At 40.4% G+C, this 23847-nt stretch overlaps 1 long non-coding RNA gene across 3 annotated transcripts in view; it reads left to right on the top strand.

Annotated features, from left to right (window-relative positions):
• The first annotated feature begins 7166 nt into the window (after positions 1-7166).
• LOC125639498 (uncharacterized) overlaps positions 7167-23847 on the top strand; it is a 42790-nt gene continuing 26109 nt past the window's right edge. For 2 of the 3 annotated variants that reach the window (XR_007357503.2, XR_007357502.2), the window contains exons 1-2: positions 7167-7257; positions 10176-10533. This is a non-coding gene — a long non-coding RNA (uncharacterized LOC125639498). The remainder of the gene's footprint in view (positions 7258-10175; positions 10534-23847) is intronic. The other variant, XR_007357504.2, reaches the window with a different exon arrangement.

The following is a 23847-nucleotide window of genomic DNA, read 5'->3' as shown; positions in this document are numbered from 1 at the left end:
TACATCCAAGTTGTTATTGCAAAGGCTAGCAGGAGATGTAACTGAATTAATATGTAGATAATGTCCAAATTAAGACATTTAAATCACTAATATTTTAGCCAAACATACTGGAGGCAAGATAATGGAGTGGCTGATATGGGATTTGATTAATAAAGAACTAAAGGAGGGTAATATAATTAATGCAAGTTTGGTTGATAAAGGTAATAGCATTGATGTAATACTGTTAGACTTCTATAAAGTGTTTGACTTGGTACTGTGTGATATTTTGATTAAAAAACTAGAACAATATAAAATTAACATGGCAGATTAAAAAACGGCTGATAAATCTCAAAATGTAACTGTAAACAGGAAATCATTATGGTGCACAGGTCTGTTTACAGTGGAGTCCCACAGCGGTTAGTTCTTGGCTCTATGCTATTTAACATCTTTATCAATGGCCTGGAAGAAAACATAAAATCATCACTGATAAAGTTTGCAGATGACACAAAAATTGCGGGAGTGATAAATAATGAAGAGGACAGGTCACTAATTCAGAGTTATCCAGTTTGCTTGGTAAACAGGGTGCAAGCAACCAATATGTATATTAATATGGCTAAAGGCAAATGTATACATCTGGGAACAAAGAATGTAGGCTATACTTGCAGGATGGGGGACTCTACCCTAGGAAGCAGTGAATCTGAAAAAGATTCGGGAGTCAGATTGGATTATGAGCTCCCAGTGTGATGCCATGGTCAAGAGAGCTAATGCAATCCTGGGACTCATAAACAGGGGAATCTCGAGTAGGAGTGGAGAGGTTATTTTACCTCTATACTTGGCACTGGTGTGACTGCTGGTGGATGACTGTGTCCAGTTCTGATGTTCACAATTCAAGAAGTATGTTGATGAATTGGAGAGGTTTCAGCGAAGAGCCATGAAAATGATTAAAAGATTAGAAAACATCCCTTATAGTGATAGACTCAAAGAACTTGCCCTGTTTAGTTTAACAAAGAGAAGATGCGGGGATGACTTGATTACAGTCTATAACTATCTAAAAGGGGAACAAATATTTAATAATGGGCTCTTCAAGCTATCTGGGAAAGGTATAACAGAATCCAATGGCTAGAAGTTGAATTTAGAGAATTCAGACTGGAAATAAGATGTACATTTTTAACGGTGAGAGTAATCAACTATTGGACCAATTTATCAAGGGTTGTGGTAGATGTTCCATCACTGACAATTTTTAAATCAAGATTGGATGTTTTTCTAAAAGCCATAGTCTAGGAGTTATTTTGGGGAAGTTCTATGGCCTGTGTTATACAGAAGGTCAGACTGGATGATCACAATGGTCCCTTCTGGACTTGGAATTTATAAATCTATGAGTCTGTATTTAACGCACAGTGTGGCCATGCGTGTCAAACTCAGATTCCTACAGTTAGATCTTTATTGGTCTAAATGACATAAAACATACCAAGCTACCAACAACAGTATTCCTACATTAGCAAGGAGGGGCAAACAGGGGATTAAAATTTGGTAATATCATGTCTTCTTTGTGAGCCTTCTTGCAATGGGACATTTCATAGACTGGGCTGGCAAGGGCCAGCTTCCCTCTGATTAGTCTTTTAGGGCTTTCTTTGTTTGTGCTTGGCCTTCCTACCCAGGCCCCTCTAAGAATGGCCAAGGAATTTAATAGTGGTGAGTGTCCTCTGCCATGACCATTTTGGCAGGGCTTTACTTCACTGTTCTAGATTGGGACAGGGCGTTTTAGTACTTGATGACCTTCAGCACTGCCTGTTCTGGTTTTTGAGACAGGAAATTAAGTTCTCTTTTCCTTGTTACAGTGGAGCCAGTTTGTGTACCTGGGTTGCCAGTAGAAGCAACAGAGGATGTAAAAACAAGTAGAATCCAAGCCAGAAGCATTAGCAGCTACCATGTACTCTTCACAGGAGAGTCTGATGGGAAGTTTTCTTTCTGCTCAGCATCCTGCGAGATGCCTTTTGAATAGTGTTCCATTTCCATGCTTCCATCCTTGTGCTATTCCAACTTTTATCTTGCACCTTCTCCAACTGAAAGGTAATGTGACTCCATCGTCTCAAGCTTTTGTCATTGGCAGACCTAAAGATCTGCTGCATGGAGAAAGGCCTGCTGTGGCTTTAAAATGGATATATAAAAATGCAGATGATTTTTCTTCCTTTCTGTTTTGTGTTTCGTCTAGAGTCCATTGAGGATTCTAGCAGGCTGGCAATTTTAGTCTCGAAGAGCATATTTTTCCTTCATGTTTAGTGATGGTGTCTCCAGAGTAAACTCCTCGGATGATCAGAATTTTTTCAAGGGACACCTCTCACCATCCACTGTTACTGAGAAGATATTTTCAGATCAGACTGAGTGATTCCTAAAAGAACAATATTCTGACAAGAAGTTCTTTGGGGAAATTTCCAACAATGTGAAAATCTTCCAAGGGAATGTACATATACGTACAAAGGAACACGGTACCGTAACAAAAATAATATGTATACTTCTGAAACACTCAACAAATGAGAAGGGGACAGGTTGTAGCAGTCAAGCCACTGGTTGCCTTGAAGGTTCAGCCAGTCACAGCTCCCACTAGCCGCAGTTTGCCGTTCCAGGCCAATGGGGGCTGCGAGAAGCGGGGGCCAGCACATCCCTTGGCCCATGCCGCTTCCCATGTTAGTCTGTATTCACAAAACCGTGTTAGTCTGTTAACCATGTTAGTCCTGTTCGTCTTTATCCACAAAAACAACAAGGAGTCCAGTGGCACCTTAAAGACTAACAGATTTATTTGAGCATAAGCTTTCATTCTAGAACCCACAAAAGCTTAGGTCCAAATAAATCCGTTAGTCTTTAAGGTGCCACCAGACTCCTTGTTGTTTTTGTGGATACAGACTAACACGGCTACCCCCTGATACTTGACATTATGCTAACTATGTTTGCAAAATCTCAGTTGGAACAATGTCAGCATTTAACTAGAAACGCCGTGGGATGCATAAGCCCCATTTACTCTTCTTTCTGCAAACCAGCCAGCTAAAAACATTTGCAGAAGAAATGAACTACAGCTGCTCATGTTCACTGTGCTCTACTCTATCCAAAAAGCTCATACAACTATCCCAGTGTCGGAATTGCCCTTAGAAGAACCTGTTTGCCTTGGTCAACAGCTTAGGCCCTGCTTCAGCAAGGTACTTAAACATGTGCCTAACTTTACACACATGAGTAGTCCCATTGGTTCTTGATGACTCCAGGCATCAAGCAGTACTTGCTAAAAGGGAGGAAAAATGGAATAGAAAAAGAATGAAGAATAATAGTCCAGAAAAAAAAAAAAGCCCCATGAATACCTACAGAGTTCCTTTTAGCTCAAAGTATTGTTATTGGTCTGCTGTTAATTGAACTACCAGCGATTTGTACCGCCGCCATGGGAAAAGGACCGGAGAGAGCCCCAGCACATGGAGTAAACTGAGGTTAGAAGAAGATGAAAGTTTCTCTTGGCAATGTGGAGCAACTGCCTTAAAATAAGTTTACAGCCTTACAATATAGCTGGATTATTGTTTTCCAAGAATTTGATATGTGGTTCTGATGTATTTTTTTAAATAACAGAGATTGTTGGACAAGGTGATAAGAAATTAATATAGTTCTTGTAATAACTAGCAAGTTTTGAGTTGTGAAAAAGGTGACTATTATGAAGTAAGCCATGTTTTGTAGTGCTTAGAGCAGGGGCACTGGGAGCACAGACATCTGGGTTTCATTCTCAGTTCTGCCCCTGCTCTCTCTGTGACCTTTGGCAACTGAGTTAACCTATCTGTACCTCAGGTTCCCCAGCAGTAAAATGGGGTTAATATTGCTTACCTAGCTGTCAGGCATGTTGAGAGCCTTTGATTAATGAATGTTTGTGGAGCACTTTGAGATCTCAGGATAAACGGTGCTATAGACGTGCAAGTATTATTAAGAAGGAACCTGAAAGTGTGTGGAAAAGCCAATTTTTCTTTTTCTTTTAAAAAATAATATTTTTGGTCCATTGCCAATGCAATTTCTTCTGCACAGCATCTTGATGCAACTTAGGGATAGTTATTCAAAGGGCAGGGAAACCTTTGTAAATCTTAAACTACCTCCATTACTGTCACATTATTAACTTTAGGCATATGCTAAATTTTACCAGGATTATCCCCACAAATGAATTATGGGAATAATAAGGTTTCAATATTGTTCATTCAGTAATTAATCTTTGCAGGCAAGAAATTTCATTTAAAGTGCTAGTAAAGTATATGTAAAATATTAATCAGTATGTTGAACTATTAGCAGATCGCTGGATGTGATCCAGTGAAGATGAAATATGAATACCTAACAATATGCAGCTCTAAAAGAATAAAAGAATTTTAGCCAGTCTTTTTAAAACCCCTAGTAAGTTATAAGTGCACTAACAGAAATCAGTCTCAGATTTAAGAATATAGCATTGCATTTCCTATTATATAAAAGAAATGAAGGAGAATAAAATCTAAAATATTGTTTAAAGTTCAAATGGAGCATTCTGTCTTGGAAGAAAAAAAAGATGATAAAAAAGAGTTGATTAAGTCCAAGCTGGCAGTTATTAGACTAGCAAACACAAAGTATTTATTTACATAATGGTTTAAATTAGATTAAAAACCATAACTTATCTGGAAACACTGTATTTAGTATATTGGTGGTTAAATATGGTTCATAGCAGCTCTTTCAATTAAATTGTTCTTCCCTCGCTCCAGTATAGTATATTAAATATAATTTCCTGAAATGTAACAAAAATCATTATTTTGTTTGCAAACGGCTACCGTTTTTTTTTTAAAGGGAAAACATTTTCAGTGATCCTTGTGTAGCACTGCATATTTTTTCATACTCATAGTCAGGATGCATAATGCAAACATGCCTACACCTTTTATGAACCTCTCTTGATAAGCTGGAAGTGTTTTATGGTAGGAGCCTGAGGTCTTGTCCATATTGAGGATTTGCGCCAGTGCAGACAGGCAATGCTGCTATTTGCAGCCTACTCCAACAGAGCCTACTCCACGTTGAAACGGTGATTAACTACACTGGTGCAAACAGCGGCATTGCCTGCCTCAGTTAGGGGTTGCATAAGTGCAGCTACATAAACCCCTCCCCACTGATGTCTGTAACCAGAGCAAATCCTCAGTGTCTTAGCTTCTGAGCAAGGCCAGGGACTTTGAAGAGGGAAGGGTTAAAGCCTCTGCAAGAGAGCTGGTCTCATTGCAGTTCTATTAGCCTCAATAAACAGTCACACTGGATGCTTTAGCTGGACTGACTTGCTTATGTAGTGGGTTTTTATATGGACCTGGTTAATAGGATGACCTTAGATTTATGATCAAGTACTTGTTCCAGGTATTTTTAGTTTTGGGGGATTTTGTTTTTAATAAGTATACCTATAATGAGAGTCAATACAGTAAACTTAATGCAAGAGTGAACATCAGATTCTTCTTGCTGCTGTAGAAGCAGATATAAATTCATAATTAGATAGAATACTCACATGTTTAAAGACTGACCTAGGAATGTGCAAGGGATTGTCTTCATTAGCAGCTGAATAGTCTGGGTCAGGTTCTGCACACATTTCCCTGTGTCAGTGAGGTTCTTTGCATCCCAGGGATTTCTATCATCACTCATCCTTCAGGTTTTCACCAGGGTAAGCAGGTTTAATTATCATCATGGATTCCATAAGAGTTGTGCATGGGAGCTGCTGTGGGGGGAAGCACTTAACCAGTGTGCTCCTCAATGGCCATGGCCAAACCTCCCACTTTGAGAACAATAATTCCCCATCAGCTGCCCAGTTGTAGTGAGGTTGCAGTGACTTCGTGTCAACTTTTCACCACTTGGACCCTCTGCCAAAGTTTACACTTGCATAAGCCACCATCAACTCCTTGTGAATGTTGCCCACTGTGCATATTGCCAGGTATTCTCCTTTTGAATGTAAATGGATAACATAGATGGATAATATAGGTTCCAATTTCTCTCGCCTCTTTGGTGGATGACTTTTCTAGCATGGAGGTGAAGTAAAAGAAAACAGACCATAGTTTAGAAATATATTCCAGGAGCAATATGGATGGTGAGCAGTGAACAGAGAGCAGTTAATATTTCTATATGTTTAGGGGTAAACTCTGGAAGTGTTCCCTGGGGTTTTACCTCTGTGACTCCCATTGACCTTAATGAGAGTTGCTGGTCATCACCAAGCATATGCAAGGGACCCATGTTGACTTGTAAATACAGGCTCTTCTGTGCCCCACAGGGGCTGAGAATAATTCAGAGACAGTGTCATTTAGTCCTGATGGGCAGGCATCACCCCATCTTGTTCTGCAAGTGACTCTTCTGGCCAATTGAGGAAGAGAGAATGATGGATGTTAGAAGGAATCAGGTTAAATTCTCCTCAGCTGGAAGAAGGGTGGCTGAGTCATGGGACTTGTGAAGTTAAAAAAATGGGGAAGCTCCTCGGGGCTTCATTATGGAAGTGAAGAACCATTGTGGGATTAAAATATAAAGATGAGAACTGTCATCTATTTTTGGAAATATTTTGCTTGCAGGGACTATCTTCAAGGCTATTAATCAGTGTAACAAGAGGGGGAAGAGACTCTCAAAGATCAATTGCTCCGTACAAGAGAAGTAGTTCAAAATAACTGTATATGTGTTGGGGCTCTTTTTGGCATAATTGAACAGTACCAAAAGAGTCAAGTATATTTAAGGGATAATCTCTCCAGCTCTGTGGTATACAAAGCAATAAATGCCTGTTGAGATTGATTAATCACTGAGACAGCGCCAAAGAGTTTAATCCACCCTTTAGTACAAGTATCCTGCAAAGCAGCAAGGATTATTGCTGTTATTCAACAAACCATACAACAAGGAATGAAAAACCCAATCTCTTTTCTCCATAGCAAAATCTGAAAATACTGAGCTTCTATCCATAGGCGCCGACTTCTACGGGCGCTGGTGGGTACTTGACCCCCCTCTCTCCCCTACTCCACCCCTTCCGCAGCCCCTCCTGCCCCCCTTCCAACCCCTTCCCCAAAGTCCCCACCCAAACTCCATCCCTTCCCACCCCCATTCCAACTTCTTCCCCAAATCCCTGCCCCGACCGCGCCTCTTCCCTGCCTCCTCCCCTGAGTGCGCCATGTTCCCGCTCCTCCTCCCTCCCTTGCGGAGCTCGCTACAGCTGTTTGGCAGTGGCAAGCTTTGGGAGGCAGGCAGAAGAGCGGGGACGCGGCGGGCTCAGGGGAGGAGTCGGAGGCGGAAGAGGAGGTAAGGTTGGGCAGGGCGGGGAGCTTGGCTGCCGGTGGGTGCAGAGCACCCACTAACTTTTCCCCGAGGGTGCTCCAGCCACGGCGTCAGCGCCTATGCTTCTACCTCCATCTCAAACCTACCCATAACACACAACATCTCGGCAGACAGACAAGGAGGGAGCAATTAAGTCCTTTGGCCCGATTTGCCACCACGTTGCTCCTGATATGGTTATTTACACCTTTGCAAAGGGAATGTAGAATGGTACCAAACAGAATGGAAACATTTTTCAGGACTTTGCACTCGCAGATGTAAATGACTGCACAAGGTGCAAGGCACTGGGAAATCGGGTACAAAGACTACAGACATCTGTCCCAGTCTGCACTGGGCTCAATAATAATAACCCTATGGATAGTCTCCACTTTGCTTGTTCCAAGTTCTCATCAGGAAACTGGATGGGATCTCCCCAGAATATTACGTGCACCCTACAGAACGTACTGTATTGGTCATCATGATTGTTTTAATGAAGTATGTGTCTAACAATGTACTGGTAAAACTGATTAGTGATAGGAATCATTAATGCACTGTATTTCCCACAATATGTTCTCTTTCCTGCCTTATTCCTCTCTGTAGTGCAGGAGGTAGATAGTAGAGCATTGACGGAAAAAGAAGGCATGGAAAAAGATCATTTATACTGGGCAATAGAACAGTATTCTTTTGAAAAAGCTTCAACAGGAAAGCCACATTCATTTCCTGTCAACCTGTACAAAACAACATCTGCCCCTTTCCCTCCGCACTAAACAAACAGTCTCCCTTGAGACCTATAGAGAAGGTCTTTCTAACATGCCACAAACACTGAACATGTGTGAATGAGCCTCCATCATTAAGTGAGAAAATGCAGGGGGAGCAACAAAGTTGAATTAAGAGAGAGACGCTAATAGAAGGAAACACACTGAGAATGAAATCAGATGTAGTGAAACCCCCTTTAATGGAGCTAAGCCACAGAGTTTGGCTAGAGATCCAAGCTTTTCACAAATTTCAGAGTTCTGATTAAGAGTTTGGTTTGGCCTGTTGGTGTCCAGATACCATGATGATGGGCACATTAGAGATACTCAGCTAGATGAACAGATTAGATATGAAACACTCAGGAGGTTCGGATTGGATCTGGATCATGTCTGTTTGGATGCTGGGACTTATCTCACTTAAAATGAGATGGGATGAAAGTTCAAAATTGTTTAAATGTGCAATTTTCAAGGCAGTTTAGTGTGAGGTTAATCATTTGGGGGGGGGACTTGCACAATAAGTATCAATCATTATTAACTTTACTTGTGAAACCTCACCTTCTGTACACAAAAACACAACACCACAATGCTCAGGGAAGGGAACAGCACACTGTACAATCAAATGAAAACAACATTACAATAAAACTTTACAAAACTCCCAAAAAGGTGTGGGAATGAAGAAAGAGACCGAGTTGGGAGAAGAGACTGAAAAGTTCTAAATAGGAGAATCAACACAGGTCATATGGGCAGCATCTCTGGGGAAGGTGTTGTGTAAAAGTGGGCGGATGAAGGTCAATTGGGAGCTTTCCACATCCTAATGCCAACCAAACCAATAGCACATTTCTTTGTCAACCTCTAACCCAGTGGTGACATAAGTGGTGTCAGAAGACACATATCTATTAGGATGGGGTTCAAGGAGGTAGTTTTCTTTCCAGTTTGACTGGAGATCTGCCCCCACAATTGCAATGCTGGGCAATGGCCCTAAATTTAATAAGTTTCTGTAATATACTAGGGTAATAGGCATAGACACTCATGCACACACATTCACACTCACAACATTGATAGAGTAAGTGGAAAGCTGATCAGGCTAGTGTCCTGTATGCAGAACTCCCACTGAAGTGCTGCACATTCATTTCTGCACATGAGACCTGGTCGAATGCTCACTGAAGTCAGTGGAAAGACCACCCCCTTGACATCAGGGGATACTGGAGGGGGTTTAGGGACAGTTTTCAAGATTGAGACCAAAATCAGCCAAAAACATGGATGACTGACTGGCCTAATATAAAAAATATGTTCTTTATTTCTTTTTACAACTCAACTCTCAAAAAACTACAAAACAATCTAATGAAAGCTGTTAAATGATTAAATATATATATATATATATTACTTATAACTAGGGCTGTTGATTAATATCAGTTAACTCACGCGATTAACTCAAAAAAATTAATCACAATTAATCGCAGTTTTAAACAATAGAGTACCAATTGAAATTTATTAAATATTTTTGTATGTTTTTCTACATTTTCCAATATATTGATTTCAATTACAACATAGAATACAAAGTGTACTCTGCTCACTTTATATTATTATTTTTATTACAAATATTTGCACTGTAAAAATGATATACAAAAGAAACAGTATTTTTCAATTCACATCATACAAGTACTGTAGTGCAATCTCTTTAACGTGAAAGTGCAACTTACAATGTAGATTTTTTTGTTGCACAACTGTACTCAAAAACAAAACAATGTAAAACTTTAGAGCCTACAAGTCTACTCAATCCTACTTCTCATTCAGCCAATCGCTAAGATAAAAAAATGTGTTTACATTTACTGGAGATAATGCTGCCCACTTCTTATTTACAATGTCACCAGAAAGTGAGAACAGGCGTTCGCATGGGACTTTTGTAGCTGGCATTGCAAGATATTTACATGCCAGATATGCATTTGTATGCCCCTTCATGCTTCGGCCACCATTCCAGAGGACATACTTCCATTTTGATGAGGCTCATTAAAAAAAAATGCATTAATTAAATTTGTGACTGAACTCTTTGGGGGAGAATAGTATGTCTCCGCTTCTATTTTACCTGCATTCTGCCATATATTTTATGTTATAGTAGTCTCAGATGATGACTCAGCACATGTTGTTCATTTTAAGAACACTTTCGCTGCAGATCTGACAAAACGCAAAGAGGGGACAAATGTGAGATTTCTAAAGATAGCTACAGCACTTGACCCAAAGGTTTAAGAATTTGAAGTGCCTTCCAAAATCTGAGAGGGATGAGGTGTGGAGCATGCTTTCAAAAGTCTTAAAAGAGCAACACTCTGATGCAGAAACTACAGAACCCGAACCACCAAAAAAGAAAATCAACCTTCTGCTGGGAGCATCTGATTCAGATGATGAAAATGAACATCCATTGGTCTGCACTGCTTTGGATTGTTACCGAGCAGAACCCGTCATCAGCATGGACGTGTAAGTTTGAGTGAAAATTAACCAATCTTATGCCACTTTGAAGGTAAGCTTGCCTCATTATATTCCATCAATATGATTGAACAGTGTCTTGAATTAATATATTTTCCCCATTAATAAGGGATAATGATATATTAAGCATGAACCAACAGTGTGGTTATAGGAATATTATATTTACAACTTAAAAACAGAAGTATACTCCGAAGAGACTTGCAGTAAGTACATGTATTCACTGACATAATACAAAGTAAATTAAAATAGACTAATTAGATTGAAAGCTACCTCGGGGCTCAATCCTGTGCCATTAAAGTCTTTGTGGAGTTTGCTGCATTGACTTTAAAGGGAGCAGGATCAGACGCTAAGTGGATATCACTATATCTAACTTCTGATATCACTATATTTCAGCGTCTTACTTTACAGTGATGTTTGGTTGCTCATGTATATACTTTTCTTTCATAACATGAGGAAGGATAGTCTTCTGATTAAGGTGTGGACTACATTCATAGACTTTAAGGTCAGAAAGGTACCATCACAATCATCTAGTCTGACCTCCCGTACATTGCAGGCCACAGAACCTCACCCACCCACTCCTGTAATAGACCCATAACCTGTGACCGAGTTACTGAAGTCATCAAATAATCGTTTAAAGACTTCAAGTTACAGAGAATCCACCATTTACACTAGTTTAAACCTGCAAGTGACCCAGGCTCCATGCTGCAGAGGAAGGTGAAAAAACCCCAGGGGTTTCTGTCAACTTGACCCAGGTGAAAATTCCTTCTTGACTCCAAATATGGTGATCAGTTAGCTCCTCAACATGTGTGCAAGACCTATCAGCCGGACACCTGGGAAAGAATTCACTGTAACTTGGAGCCCTCCCCATCTAGTGTCCCATCACCGGCTGTTAGAGATATTTCCTGCTAGCAGTCACAGATCAGCTACATGCTATTGTAGGCAGTCTCATCATACCATCCTCTCCATAAACTTATCTAGTTCTGTCTTAAAGCCAGTTAGGTTTTTTGCCCCCCACTGACCACCTTGGAAAGCTGTTCCAGATGGTTAGAAACCTCCTCCGATGGTTAGAAACCTTTGCCTAATTTCAAGCCTAAACTTGTTGATGGCCAGTTTATATCAATTTGTTCTTGTGTCCACATTGGTGCTTAACTTCTCTCCCTCCCTGGTATTTTTCCCTGTGATATATTAATAGAGACCAATCATATCTCCCCTCAGCCTCCTTTTGGTTAGGCTAAACAAGCCAAGCTCTTTGAGTCTCCTCTCATAAGGCACATTTTCCATTCCTTGCATCATCCTAGTAGCCCTTCTCTGCACCTGTTCCAGTTTGAATTAATCTTTCTTAAACATGCAAGACCAGAGTTGGACACAGTATTCCAGATGAGGTCTCATGAGTGCCTTGTATAGTGGTCCTAATACTTCCCTGTGTCAACTGGAAATACATCGCCTGATGGATCCTAGGATTGCATTAGCCTTTTCCATGGCATCTCACATTGGCAGCTCAACCATAAACCCAGGTCTTTCTCCTCCTCTGTCACTTAGAGCTGATACATCCCAAGCGAATAGCAAAAATTCTTGTTGTTAGTCCCTAAATGCAGGATCTTGCACTTTGCACTATTAAATTTCATCCCATTTCTATTACTCCAGTTTACAAGGTCTTTCACATCTTCTTGTATGATTAAGGTTAAGATTTTGTCTCGGTTTAGTAAAAGTCACAGACAGGTTGCAGGCAATAAATAAAAATTCACAGGAGCCCATGACCTGTCTGTGACCTTTACTAAAAATAACTTGGGGGGGAGGGCTGAGTGGGGAGGGAGGGGGAATAACAGCTGAAGCCCAATGGGAGGGGGGACTGACAGTCCAAGCCCCCCCTGCCACAGGGGAGGGAGGAGAGCACAGCCCCGGCTCCAGCCCCAACCAAAGCCACGGGGTGGGTGGCACACAGCCCTGGCTCCGGCCAAAGCCATGGGGGAGTGTGAGGGGGAACACAGCCCCGGCTCCATCCACCAACATATTTGGTGAAGAAATCTATCAGATATCACATACAGGAAAATCTGGACCCTACTGTTATTAGTACCATTTGCCTGCCAATCTATAACTGGGAATTGAAAAAAGAAAAGGAGTACTTGTGGCACCTTAGAGACTAACCAATTTATCTGAGCATGAGCTTTCGTGAGCTACAGCTCACTTCATCGGATAAATTGGTTAGTCTCTAAGGTGCCACAAGTACTCCTTTTCTTTTTGCGAATACAGACTAACATGGCTGTTACTCTGAAACCTGGGAATTGAAAGTCTCCCACAATCACACAATGTCCAGTAGTATTTATTTTGTTAAAAAACATTAAAGATCCTGGTGGTCTGTAGCACTCCCCCTGCACTATGTCAGGGGAACCTCTAGTAGCTTTCCCCCCAAAAGTGATTTTGCCCCAAACACACTCACTCTTATCCATTCCATCACTTCTAATTTCTTTACAGTCTACCTCATCATTAATATACAACACTGCTTTACCACATTTGCCTTCATTTCTGTCTTTTCTGAACAGCACATTTCCTTCAATACCTGTACTCCAGTCATGACTACTATTCCACCATGTTTCTGTTATCCCTGTAATATCTGGTTTCAGTTCTTGCACCAGTAGTTCTAGTTTCTCCATTTAGTTACCCAGACTCCTTACATTGGTATACAAACATCTTAATGGTTGCTTCTTGGCTTTGCCCACATTCCTTGCCTGATTGGGTACAGTCATTCTACTGTCAATATTGCCTATATGACTGGTATCAGCACTATTCTTCCTCTTGATGTCCATTCTCCTATCCACTGCTGTTCCTTTCTCCGTTGCTGTATCCTTTCTTACTTGATTTTCTTCCCTCTCAATGTCAAAATCAGGTATGGAGATTACATGAGATCTCCCAACCATTTCCCTGAGTTCCTAGTTTAAAGCTTTTTAAATTAGCTGTGCCAATCTCCATCCCAGAAATCTATTTCCCTCCCTACTCAGGTGTGTCCATCCCCTGAGAACTGTTCTCTGTCCATGAATGCCTCCCAGAGGCCAAACATCCCAGAGCCCTCTTCATAGCAACACTGCCTGGGCCATCTGTTGATCATTATAAACTTGTCTCATCTTCGTTCTCTTCCTCTAGGGACAGGCAGAACCCCACTACTCTGTTTGCTGGCGCTTGTGCCATGGCACCTGTGCTGCTGGCTGACTGGCTGCCCTTATAGGACTCCTAATCAGGGGAAACCCTGCCTCCTGATCAGGGAAGACCCACCCCCTAATCAGGGCTTTGCTTCTCTCACAGCACACTGCCCCCTACCAGCCTCTACAAACTGTACAGGGAAAGAAAAAACCACAAAACAGAAAAAATGAACAACAGCCCCCAAAAAACTCACTGCCCCTGAGGACCTGGGGCTTGCCTCCTCCCTTCTTCTCCAACAGAATTCCCACTCAAACTCAGGTCTTTGCTGGCTCCTGTGCTGCTGTGCCTGTATCCCAAAGCCCTGCAACTAGACTCAAGAGATCTAGGTTCAGTTCTCATCTCTGCAGTAGACTTCCTGTGTGATCCTGGGCAAGTCACTTAACTCTGTGTCTCAGTTCTCCATCTGTAAAATGGAAATAATAATGCTTTCTTTCTCCCACCCTTTGTCTGTCTTGTCTAATTAGACTTAAAGCACTTCAGAGTAGGATGTATCTCTCAATAATAAGTGCTATGCAGCACCTTGCATAATGTGGCCTTGATCTTGGTTGGGGCCTTTGAAGCATCAGCGTAATAAAAATAATAACACAAGAACACCATTTTTGTAGTAGAAAAGATATTTTTTCACAATTAAATACCCTTTTAATTTAATGCCTACTTAATTGGATACCTCTCTGATGTGCATCTGGGAAAGAAGCATTTCCATCTCTGTCAATCTAAAAATGCAGACATTTACTAAAAAATAATTACTATCAAAAGAAAAGTCTGAAAAATTATAGATTCGTCTTTTTTAATCATTTGTGTGTGTGTGAGTGTGAATGGGTGAGTTCTGAAGTAGATTTCAAATTCTCTTTCATTGAACACTTGGCAGTAATCTATATCAAAAGATTTTTTTCCTGTTAAATAGTCAGAAGTAATCAAATTGTAGGTAACATCTACATTTGGGATAAGCTCAAAATTAATATGAATACATTTGAAAAGGGTATTCTTTTTTCATCATGTCAGATTAATATAATATACTTCTAATTTGTATGTGAGGCCAATGAAAGACATCATCAGTGAATTCAACTCTCGCATAATTTTTGACTAGTCTATCTAGTTCATTTTTGTCTGAACAAAAACTAAAAATACCAAAGTATTTCACTATTTCATAAATAAGACATATATGGACCTTATCTTTTGTGGGGAAATATTGGAAAGTACTTAATTTTTCAACTCTCTGGACTTTATGTTTTTGTATTGGGAGCCAATTTTACTAAATGTAAGACAACTATCTCCCTGCAATGCATACTGCATATAGGCCCCAATGCATCTCCCAGTCAATGTAAAGACTCTAGCAACAGGAGTTGGATAAAGCCCATGATGAGGGACAATTATAAGGCCATAGTTTTGTTATCCTACTTTTTTAAAGTAACTATTTTTCTATTAAGAATAAAACATTAAAGAGTCCTTCAAGCTAAAGCGGAAGGAAAAACTTACTTATTGCCATTCCTCCAAGCAAATTATGGTCTTGAAACAGAGTGAGCTGGGCTTTTGAAAAGGGTTCATGTCCCAGATGCATGACCTGTGCCTGACTCGCAAGCTCTTTCCTCCCATTGAGAAAGTGCTGACACAGGGCTTCCCCCTCACCAGCAGCATTGTTCAATTTGTTCTCAGCCTAGTGTCACCTGATCCCTGGGAACTACAAGTCCCAGAATTCCACTGATCTGGGAGGGAACTAGACACATGTCAGAGCCAGGACTTGAACACTTCTTAAAGACCCAGAACACTGTGGAACCTAATGCATTGCACAGTTAGTAGTGTTCCAATAAAATAGCAATTATTCACATTTTTTTCACTGGCCACTTTTCTTGATCACCCAAATTGTCTTTATGAAGCCAAGCCCTGCTGTCTCCTTTCCACCTACAATCCTCTCCTTAAACCCTCTTCCTGTTCGTATGTATCATTCTCTGCCCAGGATCTATGCAACTTCAACAATGGAAATGGCAACAGCTGACAAGATTTTCCTGTCCCCTCTCTTGGATTTTGCTTTTGACCCAAAGGTTTATTTTTTGCCTTCTGCTTCCAGCCCCTCAATCTGTCCCCTTCATGCCATCTGTGCCTCCTGCCAGCCAGCCTCCTTGTCTAATTCCCTCCTTATTTTTAATGTCCACTCTCCTCTGGCTTTCCCCTCTCTCCCTTCTTTCATGTTCTTGTATTCCTTATCTTTAACCCCACTACCAAATACCACTTACTTTTCTATCATTCTCATTTCCTTTCCCTTTGTCTTCAGGATCATGGGCTGCGCTCTTAACTCCTGTTGCACTGACTTCCTCTCCTCTATCTCTCTCCATCTCCTCAGTCTGGCTTCTGCTCTCTCAACTCCACCAAAAAGGCCCTCATACCAGGTATGGATGGCCTTCTTCTAGCCACATCTAAATGGCACTTCTCTCTCTTACTCCTCTTTGATGACATCATTGATCATTTCTCCCTGGTTCTGGTTTCTGAAGCTTTTGTCTTTTGCATCTCCTCCCTTACTGACCACTCTTCCAGCATCTTCTTTAATGGCTCGTTGTCTTCTCTTCTTCCCCCATCTGTTGGTGTCCCGAAACTTCTGTCTTTAGTTCCCTCCTTTTCTTGTGCTCTGCAGCTTTCTCATAATCCAGGGCATCAAATCTCTGGCCCTCACCTTTCCCTCTCTGTCCAGATTGCTGCCTCTCTGACATCTCTTCTTGGATGTCAAGCCACCTTCTCCAGCTTAGTCTCTCCAAAACTGGAATTCTTGTCTTTCCTCAATCTCTCTTCTCCCCTTCCTGTCTCCCAACCCACAAGCTCAATGTAACCTCCCTCTCCATATAGCTACTCCTTTTCTTTTTAGTATCACCTACATTTGCCTTTTCCTTACTATCTCCACTGATTAAAAAAAACCCTTGTCTGTGCCCATTTTTCACTCTGATTATTATAACTTCCTCTTCTTTGGGATTCCCTTCCCTCCTGTTCTCACCAGTGTGTCCCAAATGCCAGAAACATTATTTATTATTATTAGTTGTATAGTAGTAATGCCTAGAGACCCCAGCCTCTTTGTGCTAGGCACTATATAAACATATAGTCCATTCCCTGAAGATCTTCCAGGACATCTTCCTTCCTCCTCCCCCACTCAGACCTCTTCACCGCCTTACTGAGTCTTTCCATTGTTTTCTTGTCTCGTATCACATCAGATTATCCTTGGAACAATCTCCTGGCCCTTCGCTGTCAAGTACTCACCCCCCATCTTCCCTTACAACCCATCTCCCTTCTCATAATTAATAATCCTCACACTCTCCCTCTCTGCACCATTGTCTGTGTCTTACCTTATTTAGACTATAAGCTCTTAGGGAATGCGTCTTATCTATGTTTATAAAATGCCTTGTAAATTTATGATACTGGATACACGTTTCCTTTATTGATTATAATCACTAGCATGGAGGTGTTATTTACAAAAGAGTTCATAAAAAAAAAGAATATATATTATTTTGGGAGTTTCCCTATAAGTATGTTCACGTCACTTCACAATTTCCCTAGTATTTTGGAAAGGAACATAACAGACTGGCGATCTCTCTTGCATATCAGCAGACCTACCTCCATATGCAGCAAATAAAGACCTATCTGTTAACCTCATGTTTGTCTTCATATTACCACAAACATATTAAGTGGTACCACTAAGTTAGGCTCACATTTCCTACATTTCAGCTCTTACAATTAGATCTGAATGTTGCATAACATCTTGTTAAGGCATTAATCTTTTACAGTGACAACAGTGCAGTCTGTTTATTGAGGTCTGCATTATATTCATTCATAATACCTCATCTGATGTAAGCCTTTTCAGTATGCCATTCAAGTCTATCTTGTGAATGCATTTATCATTAGCTAAGGGCTTTATTCATCAGTATTTCATCTTGTGAACATATCTTTATTTTTATGGGATTCTCTTCAGTGTCTGAACAGAATTCAATCAGCAAAAAGTCCCAAGATCTACAATCATAATAATACTCAGCATTTTCATAGCTGAGTATCTTAAAGGACATTTTCCAACTCAGTATCTTAAAGGACATTACATACATTAATTAAACAGGGTCTACAAAATTCCTGTGAGATAGCTAAGGATCCTCCATGTTTGGCAAGTAAGGAAACCGAGACACACAGTGGTTAAGTGATTTACATAAGGTCAAGAGAAGGTCTGTGGCAGAGTGGGCAACAGAGCCTTCATCTCTTGAACTTTATCCACAGGACCATCCTTGACCTGTATAGCTGATGAACACACAGGTATTGAGGGACCCAGGATTTGGGCTACTGCCTATCTGAATATTTCTGTTTCAAGTTCATAGGGTCTTCTATTTAGTACTGAAAAATAAAATATTTATACCTGCCTCAGTCCAAGAAAAACCTGGTTGGAAGGAAATAGAGTCAAGTCTCTGCTAGAAGGGATTCCTCTTCTTTTGATGACTATAAGTGTGCATTAACAATATCACATCAACAAAAGTCTGTCTGTGAATAGGGACAGCCTGCAAAATAGAACTCCAGAAATACAATTGGACTATAATCCTGGTTTTGGTTTTGTTCTATTTTGTTTTGTGCCACTTTCACTGTCCTAAAAGCTGCTGATTTCATTTCCTTTGTTAATGATATCGTTTTCCTGCCTTGGGTCATGAACTGTGGAGCACCATTCCCGGATTTGGACATGCCAAGGAAAGGAAAATCAATTTCAAGTCTCAAAATCTAGCACCATATGTGCAAATTGTGACTACGTACCAGATCCGACACTCCAGGGCAGATATACCCAAACTTTGCACAACAGGGGAGTGCCCTGGCAACTTGCAAGTAGTCCAAGAGCTGATCTTAATTTGAATAAAATGGAACAGATTGCACTCTACCCATGTTTAACACAGACAGTGAAACTATTGGGTACATGGAAGAAACTGTACAAGAAAATGGTATCCTTGGCAAAAAATACTATAGATATAATCTTGCCAAGCTCAGTACAACCTTGGGTTATCAAGTGCCATATCTTAAGTTTGCCCAATGCTCTTCTTTCAAACATGAACCAAACTTTCTGACTCAGGTCTATTTTGTAAGGCCTTGTCTACACATAAAAGTTGTATTGTTTTAACAATACTGATATAGTTAAAGCAGTAGTTTTAATTCAGTTATACAAGTATTAATGTGCTTATACCAGTATAGCATATACCTGTATGGCAAGGGGAATAAGTTATCCCAGTATGAGGCACCTTTAAAAAAGTATAACTACACTGACACAAGGGGATGTTCTGATATAATTATATTGGTTAAAAAAAATTACAGCCCTAACCTATGTAGTTATAGTGGTAGAAAATCTTTTTGTAGACCAGGCCTTAGTATAAACTGTGTCCAGAATCTCTCGTTACTGTGACTCCAGGCAATACCAATTCAGTGTTGGCATTGTTTTAAGAGATGGTTTGTACCTACCCTAACAACAATAATATCCAATTTTATATTCAGTAATAAATCATTATATACAAAAATGTTTGATTGCTTTGCAATACAAGGGTATTACAAACCTTTCCCAGCATGTAGCCTATAGGTTAAAAATGACAGCTGCTCAGCTGCAAACTGTCATGCTCAGCAAACAAAGTGGAAAACTATCCATGCAATACAATTGAAAAAGCTGCTGGCAACTCACTGCAAACTCTTTGGTCATGCCTCATGTGATAAATGAGAGGCGGGGTAGCTCTCTTTTGTGGGCACCCATCGAGCCAGTTAGCTACAGAATCCCTCTTGATAGTTGTTCTCTACTTGCTTTGCCTGTAAAGAGTTAAAAAGTCTCCCTGCATAGGTAACAGGAAGGGAGTGGGCACCTGACCAAAAGAGCAAATGGGAAGGCTAGAATTTTTAAAATTGGGGAAAAAAACTTCCTTTTGTCTGTCTGTTGTTGTTCTCCAGAGAGAGGGGACAGAGCAGAGACAGGGCTGGGACTATGCTGTAAAAAGCTTTTTGTCAGGTATGGAAATCATCAGATCATACCTAAAACCTACTCATTTGAAGCCCCAGATATGTAAGTAGATCAGAAAATGTCTAGAAAGATGCATTAGTTTTATCTCTGTTTCTTTCTTATTGGCTCAAAGACTCCTCTGGGTTAACCCAAATGCTTTTGTTTTGCTTGTAACCTTTAAGCTGGAACTCAGGAAAATTATTCTTGATGTTTAATTTTTGTAAGTGGGTTTTTTAAATCTAGCAAAAGCCTAAGTTCCAGATGTAGTTTCTTTCTTTTTGTTTTTCATAACATTTACCTTTTTTAAGGACAGGATTGGATTTTTGGTGTCGTAAGAGGGTTTGTGCATATGTTGTTTAATTAGCTGGTGGCAACAGCTGATTTCCTTTGTTTTCTTTCTCAGCTCTTTCCCGGAAAGGGGGTTGAAAGGGCTAGAGGATACCCCACAGGAAGAAATTCCCAGGTGTGCCTTCCTGGGTTCCAAAAGGGGGTTTTTGCACTTGGGTGGTAGCAGCATCTACCCATCCAATGTCAGAGAGAAGCTGTAATCTTGGGAGTTTAATACAAGCCTGGAGTGGTTAGTATTAATTTTTAGAATCCTTGCAAGCCCCCAACTTCTGCCCTTAAAGTGCCAGAGTGGGGATTCAGCCTTGACACCACACAGGAATTTTCTGCACTGGAAAATTACATCATGTTAGCACATATGCTAATTTGCATGATAAACATAATGTGTAGTCACGGACTTTGTCATGTGTAACACTGTGCCAGCTGGTGGTGCATAACCTTAGGGTGGCCCTTTTCCCCTGCTGCCCTTTGTGAGCGGGAAAAGTTCCTACTCAAGATCTGTCAAACCCCCACACACATCTTTTCCTCCTTTAATTCCTCCTCAAAACTCACCTCTTCCATAATGCTAACAGTAAACTACAACCTAATAATGGATAGGCAAGTGGTAAACTGTGATCACTACAACTACCAGGTGGCAAAAACTGTGCACATCCAAATATATTTATTTGTTACCCTGTCTCCCCGACACAGACTCGCGTACCTCTTTGTCTCGTCCATCTGTTATGTCTTGTCTGATTGTAAGCAGCTTGGGGCAAGGACTGTCATTCACTACATGTTTGTATAGCACCTTAGACAATAGGGCCCAACCTGGTTGAGGCCGCTAGGTGCTACCACAGTAGAAATGCTAACTAGTTATAACAGTATTCACAGTGGTATTAGGTAACACACATTCTAGCTCACAGTGATTTTTCTAGCATAGACAAGCCAACAAAGAGGCACTATGGAGCAGGGGACCCAAAGTCTGTTTACGCAGCCCCTCCACAGCCTGCCCCTGCCTCAACAGAACTGTGCTTAGGGTGGCAGCATTCGGTGACCTGCACTGAACCACAAAGAGTCACAGTCAGAACTATGATTAGGACTCAGGTGTTCCCGGCTTCCAGTCCTGGGCTTATATAATCCAGGGGTCAGTATGTGTTACATAGGAACATAAATACTAGATCAGATACCATAAATACCAGATAGTCTAGTATCTGATTTCTGACCGTGGCCAGCACCAGATGCCTCGGAGGAAGGTGTAAGAACCCCACAGTAGGCAGAGGTGGGGTAATCTACCCCAATATAAATCTCATCTTGATTTCTAATAGTTTAGAATGGTGTAGGCCCTGAAGCACAAGGTTTAAATATCTCTTCTGAATTTTTAATTGTCATTAATTATCTTAACTGGATAGTTTTGATATTCATGCACGTATGGATATGCATCCCCCCTCTGTTCCCAATTCCCAGAGGACAGACAAACGCTGACCAACAACTCTTTTCTTTTCATCGAGTTTTCTCTAAATTTGAGGCTATTCTGCACAACTCTCATTTATGCCAGTGGGAGTTACATATGTGTCTGAGAATAGAATTTGGCTGCTGAACAATATTTAACTACTAAATTTAACATATTGTATTGTGACATTTGCAATATTTCCCCTAAAAGCTCTTCTTAGATTGAAGGCAAGTCACTATCTGGAGCATGCTGGCCCTTTTTCCTTGTTGACTGACAGCTAAATGAAATCAGTTCATTGCTTATATGTTGTATGTGCCGATACTGGTAGATACCCAGTTGGCTTTCCTGGGGCTTCTTGCAGAGTAAGGTAAGGCTAGAATCATCGAAATGTAGGGCTGGAAGAGACCGCAACAGGTCATATACTCCATCCCCCGGCAATGAGGCAGGATTAATACACTGAGACCATTCATGACAGGTGTCTTCCAAATCTGTTCTTAAAAACATCCAACAACAAGGATTCCACAACCTCCCTTGGTAACCTGTTCCAGGGCTTTATTACCCTCATAATTAGAAAGCTTTTCCCAATATCTAAGCTAAAATCTCCTTTGTTGCAAACTAAACCTACATGAGTAAAACTACAGAATTTGTCCCTGTGTTTAAATGAAAATCTTTGTCATTGCAGAAAGGTGGTGGGTTGGTTTTTTTTGTTTTTTACATCTAATTAGGCAACACTTATTCACTTGTGAAGCACAACAAAATTTGGCACAAAATCTGTTTGATTTGCAGTTAATTATTTTATAAGAATTCCCTTATAGTACCACACACCAATACCACACAAACTGTTCAAGCCATAAACAGATAGGAGATTAGTGATGGGGCAAACTAAAATTATGAGACATGGTCAAATAAGGAGTCAATGGGCAACATGCTCTCTGTCTCCAAAGTGTAAGTGATCATATCTCCTTTGGGCTGGAGAGAGGGCTGTAAATTTCAGGAGATCAGGTATTCTTGTGAGATTTCCAGTCCCTCCTGCTTTTCAGTGGGCCAGAGTAGATGTCCAGATGTCAAGTGCAGCAGTATTCAATATTTAACACCACCCCAACAAAAGTGAGAAAAAATGTTTTTAAACCTCAAAAACAATTTTAAAAAATTGCATCCATTTCACTCCAGTTCTTGGTGAATGTTTAGATTGGGTTTTGTATTATCCAAACTGGCTCACTCATTGCTACAGTAAACCATTATAACAGTAAATTATTCCAGATCCAAACACCTACAAACTTCGGGTATGTTTTAAATCTACATTTAAATCTGCTTCCAGTTTTTGCAAATATCCTCTCCTGTGTCTTTAAAATGAACCAAACAGAATTGTTGGATCTGAACACCCTGAAACTTTGTGGTGTTGGAAAAGTGGATCCAAAATTTAATGGCTTTAGCTCGTTTCTGTATTTAGGTTTTAGTCAGACTGTTCTAAATCAGTGGATTATATTTGCTCCCTTCTAGAGAGGAAGGATGGCCCTGTGGTGGGGACTGAGACTTGTGAGACTGAGTTTCAGTTCCCTAATGCCATCGGCTTCCTGTGTGACCCTTGGTATGTCATTTAGGACAAGAGCCTTTAGTCATCTAACTCCCATTGATTTGATTAATAGGTGCCTAACTACCTTTGAGGATGTGGGCCTTAGTCTTTCTTGGTAAACATTTCAAAAGTGCCCTACGACACAGGATCTTAAGTCCCATTTTTAAAAGTAACTTAAACACTTCACATCTCATTGAAAGTCAACAATACATATACTCATAAATGCTACTGAAAATGGGACATTGGTCATTTAGGAACCTAAGTGCTTATGAAAATTTTACTCTTTGTGCCTCAGTTCTCCATCTGTAAAATGGGGATAATAGTACTTCCCTACCTCACAGTGGAGATGTGAGGATAAATACAGCAAAGTGTGTGAGGTGCTCAGATACTATGGTAGTGGTGGACCACGTAAATACCTCAGATAGATCCAAGGTGTATCAAATCCTCAATGCACACTCAGCAAACTCAGTATCTTAAAATACAGTTAATACCTACGGCAACTCAGAGATGTTAAAGGTAGTTTTAATGTAGGTATTGTAGTTTTAATGTCTATCAATGTAGCTCTCAAGAGAAAACTAATTAATAACAGTAGTACCGAACAGGCAAATAAAAATAAAATCCATTAAAATGGCTAAGGTATTTACTTGTTGTATTTACACCACTGAGTGCTATTCTGTAGATCAATAACTTCCCCTTCACAAGATAGAAGCAATTTGTGCAAACTGATCCCAGTTTTCTCATTAATATGTAAATGAGGCATGCCAGTTGTTAGGTTCGAAGAAAGCTGTCATGTTTATTGTGACAGATTTAATGGATGTGTTTGGAT

This window comes from Caretta caretta, chromosome 7 (genome assembly GCF_965140235.1).
Source record: "Caretta caretta isolate rCarCar2 chromosome 7, rCarCar1.hap1, whole genome shotgun sequence".
NCBI lineage: Eukaryota > Metazoa > Chordata > Testudines > Cheloniidae > Caretta > Caretta caretta.
Note: the sequence above shows the minus strand (reverse complement) of the source record. Positions and strands in the feature narration are given on the sequence as shown.